The sequence below is a fragment of the Scyliorhinus torazame genome, chromosome 4, assembly GCF_047496885.1.
Source record: "Scyliorhinus torazame isolate Kashiwa2021f chromosome 4, sScyTor2.1, whole genome shotgun sequence".
Lineage (NCBI taxonomy): Eukaryota > Metazoa > Chordata > Chondrichthyes > Carcharhiniformes > Scyliorhinidae > Scyliorhinus > Scyliorhinus torazame.
The window spans coordinates 375513712-375527771 of NC_092710.1; the positions used below are offsets into that span (position 1 = coordinate 375513712).

The window sequence follows — 14060 nt, forward strand, 5'->3', positions numbered from 1 at the left end:
TGTGTAACTGTACCCCAGTGAGAGTCAGTGTGTGTGGAACTGTATCCCAGTGAGAGTCAGTGTGTGTGGAACTGTATCCCAGTGAGAGTCAGTGTGTGTGGAACTGTATCTCAGTGAGAGTCAGTGTGTGTGGGACTGTACCCCAGTGAGAGTCAATGTGTGTGGAACTGTATCCCAGTGAGAGTCAGTGTGTGTGGAACTGTACCCCAGTGAGAGTCAGTGTGTATGGAACTGTATCCCAGCGAGAGTCAGTGTGTGTGGAACTGTACCCCAGTGAGAGTCAGTGTGTGTGGAACTGTATCCCAGTGAGAGTCAGTGTGTGTGGAACTGTACCCCAGTGAGAGTCAGTGTGTGTGCAACTGTATCCCAGTGAGAGTCAGCGTGTGTGGAACTGTATCCCAGTGAGAGTCAGTGTGAGTGGAACTGTACCCCAGTGAGAGTCCGTGTGTGTGGAACTGTACCCCAGTGAGAGTCAGTGTGTGTGGAACTGGACCCCAGTGAGAGTCAGTGTGTGTGTGGAAATGTATCCCAGTGAGAGTCAGTGTGTGTGGAACTGTATCCCAGTGAGTGTCAGTGTGTGTGGAACTGTATCCCAGTGAGAGTCAGTGTGTGTGGAACTGTATCCCAGCGAGAGTCAGTGTGTGTGTGGAACTGTACCCCAGTGAGAGTCAGTGTGTGTGGAACTGGACCCCAGTGAGAGTCAGTGTGTGTGGAACTGTATCTCAGTGAGAGTCAGTGTGTGTGGAACTGTACCCCAGTGAGCGTCAGTGTGTGTGGAACTGTACCCCAGTGAGAGTCAGTGTGTGTGGAACTGTACCCCAGTGAGAGTCAGTGTGTGTGGAACTGTACCCCAGTGAGCGTCAGTGTGTGTGGAACTGTATCCCAGTGAGAGTCAGTGTGTGGGGAACTGTATCTCAGTGAGAGTCAGTGTGTGTGGAACTGTACACCAGTGAGAGTCAGTGTGTGTGGAACTGTACCCCAGTGAGAGTCAGTGTGTGTGGAACTGTACCCCAGTGAGAGTCAGTGTGTGTGGAACTGTATCCCAGTGAGAGTCAGTGTGTGTGGAACTGTATCCCAGTGAGAGTCAGTGTGTGTGGAACTGTACCCCAGTGAGAGTCAGTGTGTGTGGAACTGTACCCCAGTGAGAGTCAGTGTGTGGGGAACTGTACCCCAGTGAGAGTCAGTGTGTGTGGAACTGTATCCCAGTGAGAGTCAGTGTGAGTGGAACTGTATCCCAGTGAGAGTCAGTGTGTTTGGAACTGTATCCCAGTGAGAGTCAGTGTGTGTGGAACTGTATCCCAGTGAGAGTCAGTGTGTGTGGAACTGTACGCCACTGAGAGTCAGTGTGTGTGGAACTGTATCCCAGTGAGGGTCAGTGTGTGTGGAACTGTATCCCAGTGAGAGTCAGTCTGTGTGGAACTGTATCCCAGTGAGAGTCAGTGTGTGTGGAACTGTATCCCAGTGAGAGTCAGTGTGTGTGGAACTATATCCCAGTGAGAGTCAGTGTGTGTGGAACTGTATCCCAGTGAGAGTCAGTGTGTGGAACTGTACCCCAGTGAGAGTCAGTGTGTGTGGAACTGTATCCCAGTGAGAGTCAGTGTGTGTGGAACTGTATCCCAGTGAGAGTCAGTGTGTGTGGAACTGTATCCCAGTGAGAGTCAGTGTGTGTGGAACTGTACCCCAGTGAGAGTCAGTGTGTGTGGAACTGTATTCCAGTGTGAGTCAGTGTGTGTGGAACTGTACCCCAGTGAGAGTCAGTGTGTGTGGAACTATATCCCAGTGAGAGTCAGTGTGTGTGGAACTGTATCCCAGTGAGAGTCAGTGTGTGGAACTGTACCCCAGTGAGAGTCAGTGTGTGTGGAACTGTATCCCAGTGAGAGTCAGTGTGTGTGGAACTGTATCCCAGTGAGAGTCAGTGTGTGTGGAACTGTATCCCAGTGAGAGTCAGTGTGTGGAACTGTACCCCAGTGAGAGTCAGTGTGTGTGGAACTGTATCCCAGTGAGAGTCAGTGTGTGTGGAACTGTATCCCAGTGAGAGTCAGTGTGTGTGGAACTGTATCCCAGTGAGGGTCAGTGTGTGTGGAACTGTATCCCAGTGAGAGTCAGTCTGTGTGGAACTGTATCCCAGTGAGAGTCAGTGTGTGTGGAACTGTATCCCAGTGAGAGTCAGTGTGTGTGGAACTATATCCCAGTGAGAGTCAGTGTGTGTGGAACTGTATCCCAGTGAGAGTCAGTGTGTGGAACTGTATCCCAGTGAGAGTCAGTGTGTGTGGAACTGTATCCCAGTGAGAGTCAGTGTGTGTGGAACTGTATCCCAGTGAGAGTCAGTGTGTGTGGAACTGTATCCCAGTGAGAGTCAGTGTGTGTGGAACTGTACCCCAGTGAGAGTCAGTGTGTGTGGAACTGTATTCCAGTGTGAGTCAGTGTGTGTGGAACTGTACCCCAGTGAGAGTCAGTGTGTGTGGAACTATATCCCAGTGAGAGTCAGTGTGTGTGGAACTGTATCCCAGTGAGAGTCAGTGTGTGGAACTGTACCCCAGTGAGAGTCAGTGTGTGTGGAACTGTATCCCAGTGAGAGTCAGTGTGTGTGGAACTGTATCCCAGTGAGAGTCAGTGTGTGTGGAACTGTATCCCAGTGAGAGTCAGTGTGTGGAACTGTACCCCAGTGAGAGTCAGTGTGTGTGGAACTGTATCCCAGTGAGAGTCAGTGTGTGTGGAACTGTATCCCAGTGAGAGTCAGTGTGTGTGGAACTGTACCCCAGTGAGAGTCAGTGTGTGGAACTGTACCCCAGTGAGAGTCAGTGTGTGTGGAACTGTACCCCAGTGAGGGTCAGTGTGTGTGGAACTGTATCCCAGTGAGAGTCAGTGTGTGTGGAACTGTACCCCAGTGAGAGTCAGTGTGTGTGGAACTGTATCCCAGTGAGAGTCAGTGTGTGTGGACCTGTATCCCAGTGAGAGTCAGTGTGTGTGGGACTGTACCCCAGTGAGAGTCAGTGTGTGTGGGACTGTACCCCAGTGAGAGTCAGTGTGTGTGGAACTGTATCTCAGTGAGAGTCAGTGTGTGTGGAACTGTATCCCAGTGAGAGTCAGTGTGTGTGGGACTGTACCCCAGTGAGGGTCAGTGTGTGTGGAACAGTATCTCAGTGAGAGTCAGTGTGTGTGGGACTGTACCCCAGTGAGAGTCAATGTGTGTGGAACTGTAACCCAGTGAGGGTCAGTGTGTGTGGAACTGTATCTCAGTGAGAGTCAGTGTGTGTGGGACTGTACCCCAGTGAGAGTCAATGTGTGTGGAACTGTAACCCAGTGAGGGTCAGTGTGTGTGGAACTGTACCCCAGTGAGAGTCAGTGTGTGTGGAACTGTATCCCAGTGAGAGTCAGTGTGTGTGGAACTGTATCCCAGTGAGAGTCAGTGTGTGTGGAACTGTATCTCAGTGAGAGTCAGTGTGTGTGGGACTGTACCCCAGTGAGAGTCAATGTGTGTGGAACTGTATCCCAGTGAGAGTCAGTGTGTGTGGAACTGTACCCCAGTGAGAGTCAGTGTGTATGGAACTGTATCCCAGCGAGAGTCAGTGTGTGTGGAACTGTACCCCAGTGAGAGTCAGTGTGTGTGGAACTGTACCCCAGTGAGAGTCAGTGTGTGTGGAACTGTACCCCAGTGAGAGTCAGTGTGTGTGGAACTGTATCCCAGTGAGAGTCAGTGTGTGTGGAACTGTATCCCAGTGAGAGTCAGTGTGTGTGGAACTGTATCCCAGTGAGAGTCAGTGTGTGGGGAACTGTACCCCAGTGAGAGTCAGTGTGTGTGGAACTGTATCCCAGTGAGAGTCAGTGTGTGTGGAACTGTACCCCAGTGAGAGTCAGTGTGTGTGGAACTGTATCCCAGTGAGAGTCAGTGTGTGTGGAACTGTACCCCAGTGAGAGTCAGTGTGTGTGGAACTGTACCCCAGTGAGAGTCAGTGTGTGTGGAACTGTATCCCAGTGAGAGTCAGTGTGTGTGGAACTGTACCCCAGTGAGAGTCAGTGTGTGTGGAACTGTATCCCAGTGAGAGTCAGCGTGTGTGGAACTGTATCCCAGTGAGAGTCAGTGTGAGTGGAACTGTACCCCAGTGAGAGTCCGTGTGTGTGGAACTGTACCCCAGTGAGAGTCAGTGTGTGTGGAACTGGACCCCAGTGAGAGTCAGTGTGTGTGTGGAAATGTATCCCAGTGAGAGTCAGTGTGTGTGGAACTGTATCCCAGTGAGTGTCAGTGTGTGTGGAACTGTATCCCAGTGAGAGTCAGTGTGTGTGGAACTGTATCCCAGCGAGAGTCAGTGTGTGTGTGGAACTGTACCCCAGTGAGAGTCAGTGTGTGTGGAACTGGACCCCAGTGAGAGTCAGTGTGTGTGGAACTGTATCTCAGTGAGAGTCAGTGTGTGTGGAACTGTACCCCAGTGAGCGTCAGTGTGTGTGGAACTGTACCCCAGTGAGAGTCAGTGTGTGTGGAACTGTACCCCAGTGAGAGTCAGTGTGTGTGGAACTGTACCCCAGTGAGCGTCAGTGTGTGTGGAACTGTATCCCAGTGAGAGTCAGTGTGTGGGGAACTGTATCTCAGTGAGAGTCAGTGTGTGTGGAACTGTACACCAGTGAGAGTCAGTGTGTGTGGAACTGTACCCCAGTGAGAGTCAGTGTGTGTGGAACTGTACCCCAGTGAGAGTCAGTGTGTGTGGAACTGTATCCCAGTGAGAGTCAGTGTGTGTGGAACTGTATCCCAGTGAGAGTCAGTGTGTGTGGAACTGTACCCCAGTGAGAGTCAGTGTGTGTGGAACTGTACCCCAGTGAGAGTCAGTGTGTGGGGAACTGTACCCCAGTGAGAGTCAGTGTGTGTGGAACTGTATCCCAGTGAGAGTCAGTGTGAGTGGAACTGTATCCCAGTGAGAGTCAGTGTGTTTGGAACTGTATCCCAGTGAGAGTCAGTGTGTGTGGAACTGTATCCCAGTGAGAGTCAGTGTGTGTGGAACTGTACCCCAGTGAGAGTCAGTGTGTGGGGAACTGTACCCCAGTGAGAGTCAGTGTGTGTGGAACTGTATCCCAGTGAGAGTCAGTGTGAGTGGAACTGTATCCCAGTGAGAGTCAGTGTGTGTGGAACTGTATCCCAGTGAGAGTCAGTGTGTGGGGAACTGTACCCCAGTGAGAGTCAGTGTGTGTGGAACTGTACCCCAGTGAGAGTCAGTGTGTGTGGAACTGTACCACAGTGAGAGTCAGTGTGTGTGGAACTGTAGCCCAGTGAGAGTCAGTGTGTGTGGAACTGTATCCCAGTGAGAGTCAGTGTGTGGAACTGTACCCCAGTGAGAGTCAGTGTGTGTGGAACTGTATCCCAGTGAGAGTCAGTGTGTGTGGAACTGTATCCCAGTGAGAGTCAGTGTGTGTGGAACTGTACCCCAGTGAGAGTCAGTGTGTGGAACTGTACCCCAGTGAGAGTCAGTGTGTGTGGAACTGTACCCCAGTGAGGGTCAGTGTGTGTGGAACTGTATCCCAGTGAGAGTCAGTGTGTGTGGAACTGTACCCCAGTGAGAGTCAGTGTGTGTGGAACTGTATCCCAGTGAGAGTCAGTGTGTGTGGACCTGTATCCCAGTGAGAGTCAGTGTGTGTGGGACTGTACCCCAGTGAGAGTCAGTGTGTGTGGGACTGTACCCCAGTGAGAGTCAGTGTGTGTGGAACTGTATCTCAGTGAGAGTCAGTGTGTGTGGAACTGTATCCCAGTGAGAGTCAGTGTGTGTGGGACTGTACCCCAGTGAGGGTCAGTGTGTGTGGAACAGTATCTCAGTGAGAGTCAGTGTGTGTGGGACTGTACCCCAGTGAGAGTCAATGTGTGTGGAACTGTAACCCAGTGAGGGTCAGTGTGTGTGGAACTGTATCTCAGTGAGAGTCAGTGTGTGTGGGACTGTACCCCAGTGAGAGTCAATGTGTGTGGAACTGTAACCCAGTGAGGGTCAGTGTGTGTGGAACTGTACCCCAGTGAGAGTCAGTGTGTGTGGAACTGTATCCCAGTGAGAGTCAGTGTGTGTGGAACTGTATCCCAGTGAGAGTCAGTGTGTGTGGAACTGTATCTCAGTGAGAGTCAGTGTGTGTGGGACTGTACCCCAGTGAGAGTCAATGTGTGTGGAACTGTATCCCAGTGAGAGTCAGTGTGTGTGGAACTGTACCCCAGTGAGAGTCAGTGTGTATGGAACTGTATCCCAGCGAGAGTCAGTGTGTGTGGAACTGTACCCCAGTGAGAGTCAGTGTGTGTGGAACTGTACCCCAGTGAGAGTCAGTGTGTGTGGAACTGTACCCCAGTGAGAGTCAGTGTGTGTGGAACTGTATCCCAGTGAGAGTCAGTGTGTGTGGAACTGTATCCCAGTGAGAGTCAGTGTGTGTGGAACTGTATCCCAGTGAGAGTCAGTGTGTGGGGAACTGTACCCCAGTGAGAGTCAGTGTGTGTGGAACTGTATCCCAGTGAGAGTCAGTGTGTGTGGAACTGTACCCCAGTGAGAGTCAGTGTGTGTGGAACTGTATCCCAGTGAGAGTCAGTGTGTGTGGAACTGTACCCCAGTGAGAGTCAGTGTGTGTGGAACTGTACCCCAGTGAGAGTCAGTGTGTGTGGAACTGTATCCCAGTGAGAGTCAGTGTGTGTGGAACTGTACCCCAGTGAGAGTCAGTGTGTGTGGAACTGTATCCCAGTGAGAGTCAGCGTGTGTGGAACTGTATCCCAGTGAGAGTCAGTGTGAGTGGAACTGTACCCCAGTGAGAGTCCGTGTGTGTGGAACTGTACCCCAGTGAGAGTCAGTGTGTGTGGAACTGGACCCCAGTGAGAGTCAGTGTGTGTGTGGAAATGTATCCCAGTGAGAGTCAGTGTGTGTGGAACTGTATCCCAGTGAGTGTCAGTGTGTGTGGAACTGTATCCCAGTGAGAGTCTGTGTGTGTGGAACTGTATCCCAGCGAGAGTCAGTGTGTGTGTGGAACTGTACCCCAGTGAGAGTCAGTGTGTGTGGAACTGGACCCCAGTGAGAGTCAGTGTGTGTGGAACTGTATCTCAGTGAGAGTCAGTGTGTGTGGAACTGTACCCCAGTGAGCGTCAGTGTGTGTGGAACTGTACCCCAGTGAGAGTCAGTGTGTGTGGAACTGTACCCCAGTGAGAGTCAGTGTGTGTGGAACTGTACCCCAGTGAGCGTCAGTGTGTGTGGAACTGTATCCCAGTGAGAGTCAGTGTGTGGGGAACTGTATCTCAGTGAGAGTCAGTGTGTGTGGAACTGTACACCAGTGAGAGTCAGTGTGTGTGGAACTGTACCCCAGTGAGAGTCAGTGTGTGTGGAACTGTACCCCAGTGAGAGTCAGTGTGTGTGGAACTGTATCCCAGTGAGAGTCAGTGTGTGTGGAACTGTATCCCAGTGAGAGTCAGTGTGTGTGGAACTGTACCCCAGTGAGAGTCAGTGTGTGTGGAACTGTACCCCAGTGAGAGTCAGTGTGTGGGGAACTGTACCCCAGTGAGAGTCAGTGTGTGTGGAACTGTATCCCAGTGAGAGTCAGTGTGAGTGGAACTGTATCCCAGTGAGAGTCAGTGTGTTTGGAACTGTATCCCAGTGAGAGTCAGTGTGTGTGGAACTGTATCCCAGTGAGAGTCAGTGTGTGTGGAACTGTACCCCAGTGAGAGTCAGTGTGTGGGGAACTGTACCCCAGTGAGAGTCAGTGTGTGTGGAACTGTATCCCAGTGAGAGTCAGTGTGAGTGGAACTGTATCCCAGTGAGAGTCAGTGTGTGTGGAACTGTATCCCAGTGAGAGTCAGTGTGTGGGGAACTGTACCCCAGTGAGAGTCAGTGTGTGTGGAACTGTACCCCAGTGAGAGTTAGTGTGTGTGGAACTGTACCACAGTGAGAGTCAGTGTGTGTGGAACTGTAGCCCAGTGAGAGTCAGTGTGTGTGGAACTGTACCCCAGTGAGAGTCAGTGTGTGTGGAACTGTATCCCAGTGAGAGTCAGTGTGTGTGGAACTGTATCCCAGTGAGAGTCAGTGTGTGTGGAACTGTATCCCAGTGAGAGTCAGTGTGTGTGGAACTGTACCCCAGTGAGAGTCAGTGTGTGTGGAACTGTACCACAGTGAGAGTCAGTGTGTGTGGAACTGTAGCCCAGTGAGAGTCAGTGTGTGTGGAACTGTACCCCAGTGAGAGTCAGTGTGTGTGGAACTGTACCCCAGTGAGAGTCAGTGTGTGTGGAACTGTACCCCAGTGAGAGTCAGTGTGTGTGGAACTGTATCCCAGTGAGAGTCAGTGTGTGTGGAACTGTATCCCAGTGAGAGTCAGTGTGTGTGGAACTGTATCCCAGTGAGAGTCAGTGTGTGTGGAACTGTATCCCAGTGAGAGTCAGTGTGTGTGGAACTGTACCCCAGTGAGAGTCAGTGTGTGTGGAACTGTATCCCAGTGAGAGTCAGTGTTTGTGGAACTGTATCCCAGTGAGAGTCAGTCTGTGTGGAACTGTATCCCAGTGAGAGTCAGTGAGTGTGGAACTGTATCCCAGTGAGAGTCAGTGTGTGTGGAACTGTATCCCAGTGAGAGTCAGTGTGTGTGGAACTGTACCCCAGTGAGAGTCAGTGTGTGTGGAACTGTATCCCAGTGAGAGTCAGTGTGTGTGGAACTGTACCCCAGTGAGAGTCAGTGTGTGTGGAAATGTATCCCAGTGAGAGTCAGTGTGTGTGGAACTGTATCCCAGTGAGAGTCAGTGTGTGTGGAAACATTGGTTTTCTTCTTTTCTGTGTTGTGCTATGAGTAACTATAGTAACCGTTTATGTGGCTTTGGCAACTTTTGTTCTCTTCATCCTCTTCCTCCTCATCAAGTTGACTTTCGGGGTCTTCAAACCGACTAATAGGACAAGGAGGCGCGGCCTGGACTTGGTCAGCCAGCTTCTGAGAAAGGCGCCTCTTGGAAACCTGTGCACAGCCAATAGGAAATGGAGGAGAGATATTAGACTGATAGGCGGAGTGATATTGGTGATGAGTCAACGAGCATCATTCCTCACATCGCCAACCTGCCTTGAATAGCCCCTGCCTCCTCCACGCGCTGTTCCACAGCTCAAGTCATGTCCAGCTCTTCATACGCACAGTCGGAGCCCAGAGTGTCCCACTGGACACACCTGAATAACAGCAATGATTTACCAGGGGCACCTCCCGAATTGAAACCAGGCTGCTGAAGACTGGAGATGTCATTTTAGCCAGCATTGCCGGTAGCTGAGTTTATTCGCAATATTTCGGACGATGGTCAACTCCTCAACAATGTGTGTCAAGGCTCACTCTATAGATTCACGCGAGCAATAAAATCTTCCCCAGTGCTGTTGGGGATGGTTTAAACTAATGTGGCAGGGGGATGGGAACCGATGCAGGAAGTCGAAGGGAGGTAAAACAGGGACAGAAACAAAAAGCAGTAATTGGGGGAAAGTGTGAGGCAGAGGAGCCATAGTCAAAAATCAAAAAGGGCGACAGTACAAGGTACAGTGACTGAGGGGAGCTCAGTGAATAGGACCAGGAATACTAAAAGGAATAAAACGGGAAGTGAAAACATTAATGGTAAGCGACGTGGCAGGTTGTTACAGGAAGATATGGGTTCAACGACAAGGAAAATTAGGAGAAAAGTTGAAAAGAAAAATAACTGAGGAGAGGTTACTGATCAAGGTGTTAAGATTCAAAACAGAGATATATAAGCCAACATAAGTGTACTTTACCTGAATGCTCGTAGTATTCGGAATAAGGTAAATGAGTTGATGGCGCAAATCATCGTGAATGACTATGATTTAGTGGCCATTACTGAAACATGGTTAAAGGATGGTCACGACTGGGAGTTAAATATCCGAGGGTATCAAACTTTTCGGAAGGACAGAGTGGATGGTAAGGGAGGTGGTGTAGCTCTGTTATTTAAGGATGACATCCGGGCAATAGTAAGGGATGACATCGGTGCTATGGAGGATAAGGTTGAATCCATTTGGGTGGAAATCAGGAATAGTAAGGTGAAAAAGTCACTGATAGGAGTAGTCTATAGGCCACCAGATAGTAACATTACGGTGGGGCAGGCAATAAACAAAGAAATAACTTTGTAGAAATGGTACAGCAGTTATCATGGGGGATTTTAATCTACATGTCGATTGGTTTAACCAGGTCGGTCAAGGCAGCCTTGAGGAGGAGTTTATAGAATGTATCCGCGATAGTTTCCTAGAACAGTATGTAATGGAACCTACGAGGGAACAAGCGATCCTAGATCTGGTCCTGTGTAATGAGACAGGATTGATTAATGGTCTCATAGTTAGGGATCCTCTCGGAAGGAGCGATCACAATATGGTGGAATTTAAAATACAGATGGAGGGTGAGCAGGTAAAATCAAACACTAGTGTTTTTTGCTTAAACAAAGGAGATTACAATGGGATGAGAGAAGAACTAAGGTAGACTGGGAGCAAAGACTTTATGGTGAAACAGTTGAGGAACAGTGGAGAACCTTCCAAGTGATTTTTCACAGTGCTCAGCAAAGGTTTATACCAACAAAAAGGAAGGACGGTAGAAAGAGGGAAAATCGACCGTGGATATCGAAGGAAATAAGGGAGAGTATCAAATTGAAGGAAAAAGCATACAAAGTGGCAAATATTAGTGGCTATTAATAAAGCTATAAAGAAGAGTAAGAAGATTAAGAGAGTAAACTTGCTCAGAATATAAAAACAGATAGTAAAAATTTCTACAAATATATAAAACAAAAAAGAGTGGCTAAGGTAAACATTGGTCCTTCAGAGAATGAGAAGGGAGATTTAATAATGGGAGATGAGGAAATGGCTGAGGAACTGAACAGGTTTTTTGGGTCGGTCTTCACAGTGGAAGACACAAATAACATGCCAGTGACTGATGGAAATGAGGCTATGACAGGTGAGGACCTTGAGATGATTGCTATCACTAAGGAGGTAGTGATGGGCAAGCTAATGGGGCGAAAGGTAGACAAGTCCCCTGTCCCTGATGGAATGCAACCCAGAGTAACAGCTTCCCGTAACAGCCTCCCCGAACAGGCGCCGGAATGTGGCGACTAGGGGCTTTTCACAGTAACTTCATTTGAAGCCTACTTGTGACAATAAGCAATTTTAATTTTCATTTCAGAGTACTAAAAGAGATGGCTAGGCAAATTGCTAATGCACGCGTGATAATTTACCAAAATTCACTAGACGGGGTGGTCCCGACGGATTGGAAATTAGCAAATGTAACACCACTGTTTAAAAAAGGAGGTAGGCAGAAAGTGGGTAATTATAGGCCAGTGAGCTTAACTTCAGTAGTCAGGAAGATGCTGGAATCTATCATCAAGGAAGAAATAGCGAGGCATCTGGATGGAAATTGTCCCATTGGACAGACGCAGCATGGGTTCATAAAGGGCAGGTCGTGCCTCACTAATTTAGTGGAATTTTTTGAGGACATTAACAGTGCGGTAGATAACGGGGAGCCAATGGATGTGGTATATCTGGATTTCCAGAAAGCCTTTGACAAGGTGCCACACAAAAGGTTGCTGCATAAGATAAAGATGCATGGCATTAAGGGTAAAGTAATAGCATGGATAGAGGATTGGTTAATTAATAGAAAGCAAAGAGTGGGGATTAATGGGTGTTTCTCTGGTTGGCAATCAGTAGTTAGTGGTGTCCCTCAGGGATCAGTGTTGGGCCCACAATTGTTCACAATTTACATTGATGATTTGGAGTTAGGGACCAAGTGCAATGTGTCCAAGTTTGCAGATGACACTAAGATAAGTGGTAAAGCAAAAAGTGCAGAGGATACTGGAAGTCTGCAGAGGGATTTGGCTCGTTTAAGTGAATGGGCTAGGGTCTGGCAGATGGAATACAATGTTGACAAATATGAAGTTGTCCATTTTGGTAGGAATAAGAACAAAAGGGATTATTATTTAAATGTTAAAATATTAAAACATGCTGCTGTGCAGAGAGACCTGGGTGTGCTAGTGCATGAGTCGCAAAAAGTTGGTTTACAGGTGCAACAGGTGATTAAGAAGGTGAATGGAGTTTTGTCCTTCATTGCTAGAGGGATGGAGTTTAAGACTAGGGAGGTTCTGCTGCAATTGTATAAGGTGATAGTGAGGCCACACCTGGAGTATTGTGTATTATTGTGTATTATTCTTTACCAGAATGTTGCCTGGTATGGAGGGCATAAGCTATGAGGAGCGATTGAATAAACTCGGTTTGTTCTCTCTGGAACGAAGGAGGTTGAGGGGCGACCTGATAGAGGTCTACAAAATTATGAGGGGCATAGACAGAGTGGATAGTCAGAGGCTTTTCCCCAGGGTAGAGGGGTCAATTACTAGGGGGCATAGGTTTAAGGTGAGAGGGGCAAGGTTTAGAGTAGATGTACGAGGCAAGTTTTTTACGCAGAGGGTAGTGGGTGCCTGGAACTCGCTACCGGAGGAGGTAGTGGAAGCAGGGACGATAGGGACATTTAAGGGGCATCTTGACAAATATATGAATAGGATGGGAATAGAAGGATACGGACCCAGGAAGTGTAGAAGATTGTAGTTTAGTCGGGCAGTATGGTCGGCGCGGGCTTGGAGGGCCGAAGGGCCTGTTCCTGTGCTGTACATTTCTTTGTTCTTTGTTTGTTCTTTGTACAGTTTTGCTCTCCTTACCTGAGAAAGGACGTACTGGCTCTGGAGGGTGTGCAGAGGAGATTCACTAGGTTAATCCCAGAGTTGAGGGGATTAGATTATGACGAGAGGTTGAGTAGACTGGGACTGTACTCATTGGAATTTAGAAGGATGCGGGGGTGCCTTGTAGAAACATAAAAGATTATGAAGGGAATAGATAGGATAGATGCGGGCAGGTTGTTTCCACTGGTGGGTGAAAGCAGAACTCGGGGGCATAGCCTCAAAATAAGGGGAAGTAGATTTAGGACTGAGTTTAGGAGGAACTTCTTCACCCAAAGGGTTGTGAATCTATGGAATTCCTTGCCCAGTGAAGCAGTAGAGGCTCCTTCATTAAATGTTTTTAAGATAAAGATAGATAGTTTTTGAAGAATAAAGGGATTAAGGGTTATGGTGTTCGGGCCGGAAAGTGGAGCTGAGTCCACAAAAGATCAGCCATGATCTCATTAAATGGCGGAGCAGGCTCGAGGGTCAGATGGCCTACTCCTGCTCCTAGTTCTTATGTTCTAGGGCAGCACGGTAGCACAAGTGGATAGCACTGTGGCTTCACAGCGCCAGGGTCCCAGGTTCGATTCCCTGCTGGGTCACTGTCTGTGCGGAGTCTGCACGTTCTCCCCGTGTGTGCGTGGGTTTCCTCCGGGTGCTCCGGTTTCCTCCCACAGTCCAAAGACGTGCAGGTTAGGTGGATTGGCCATGATAAATTGCCCTTAGTGACCAAAAAGGTTAGGAGGGGTTATTGAGTTATGGGGATAGGGTGGAAGTGAGGACTTAAGTGGGTCGGTGCAGACTCGATGGGCCGAATGGCCTCCTTCTGCATTGTATGTTCTATGTTCTTATAAACCTGGCCCATCTCATGGCGAAGGAGGAATGTGAGGGGGTCTGGGGAGCAGTGGATTGAAAGAACATATTTCTAATCATAGAATTTACAGTGCAGAAGGAGGCCATTTGGCCCATCGAGTCTGCACCGGCTCTTGGAAAGAGCACCTTACCCAAGGTCAACACCTTCACCCTATCCCCATAACCCAGTAACCCCACCCAACACTAAGGGCAATTTTGGACACCAAGGGCAATTGATCATGGCCAATCCACCTAACCTGCACATCTTTGGACTGTGGGAGTAAACCGGAGCACCCGGAGGAAACCCACGCACACACGGGGAGGACGTGCAGACTCCGCACAGACAGTGACCCAAGCCGGGAATCGAACCTGGGACCCTGGAGCTGTGAAGCGATTGTGCTATCCACAATGCTACCGTGCTGCCCCTAATATTGTGAAAGAGTCTCATAAACCTGTGGATTGAGAGGTTTCTTTTTCATAGGTGATAAATGAGGGACAAAGAGAGTTTCGATGTGTATGATTGAAAGGAGTCACAACGTGGGTCATTTTGAGATAT

General features: G+C 49.1%; 1 long non-coding RNA gene across 1 annotated transcript in view; it reads right to left on the reverse strand.

Moving 5' to 3' along the window:
• LOC140411792 (uncharacterized) overlaps nt 1-14060 on the reverse strand; it is a 115686-nt gene that overhangs the window by 67390 nt on the left and 34236 nt on the right. The window contains exon 2 of the long non-coding RNA XR_011941005.1: nt 8787-8934. This is a non-coding gene — a long non-coding RNA (uncharacterized lncRNA). The remainder of the gene's footprint in view (nt 1-8786; nt 8935-14060) is intronic.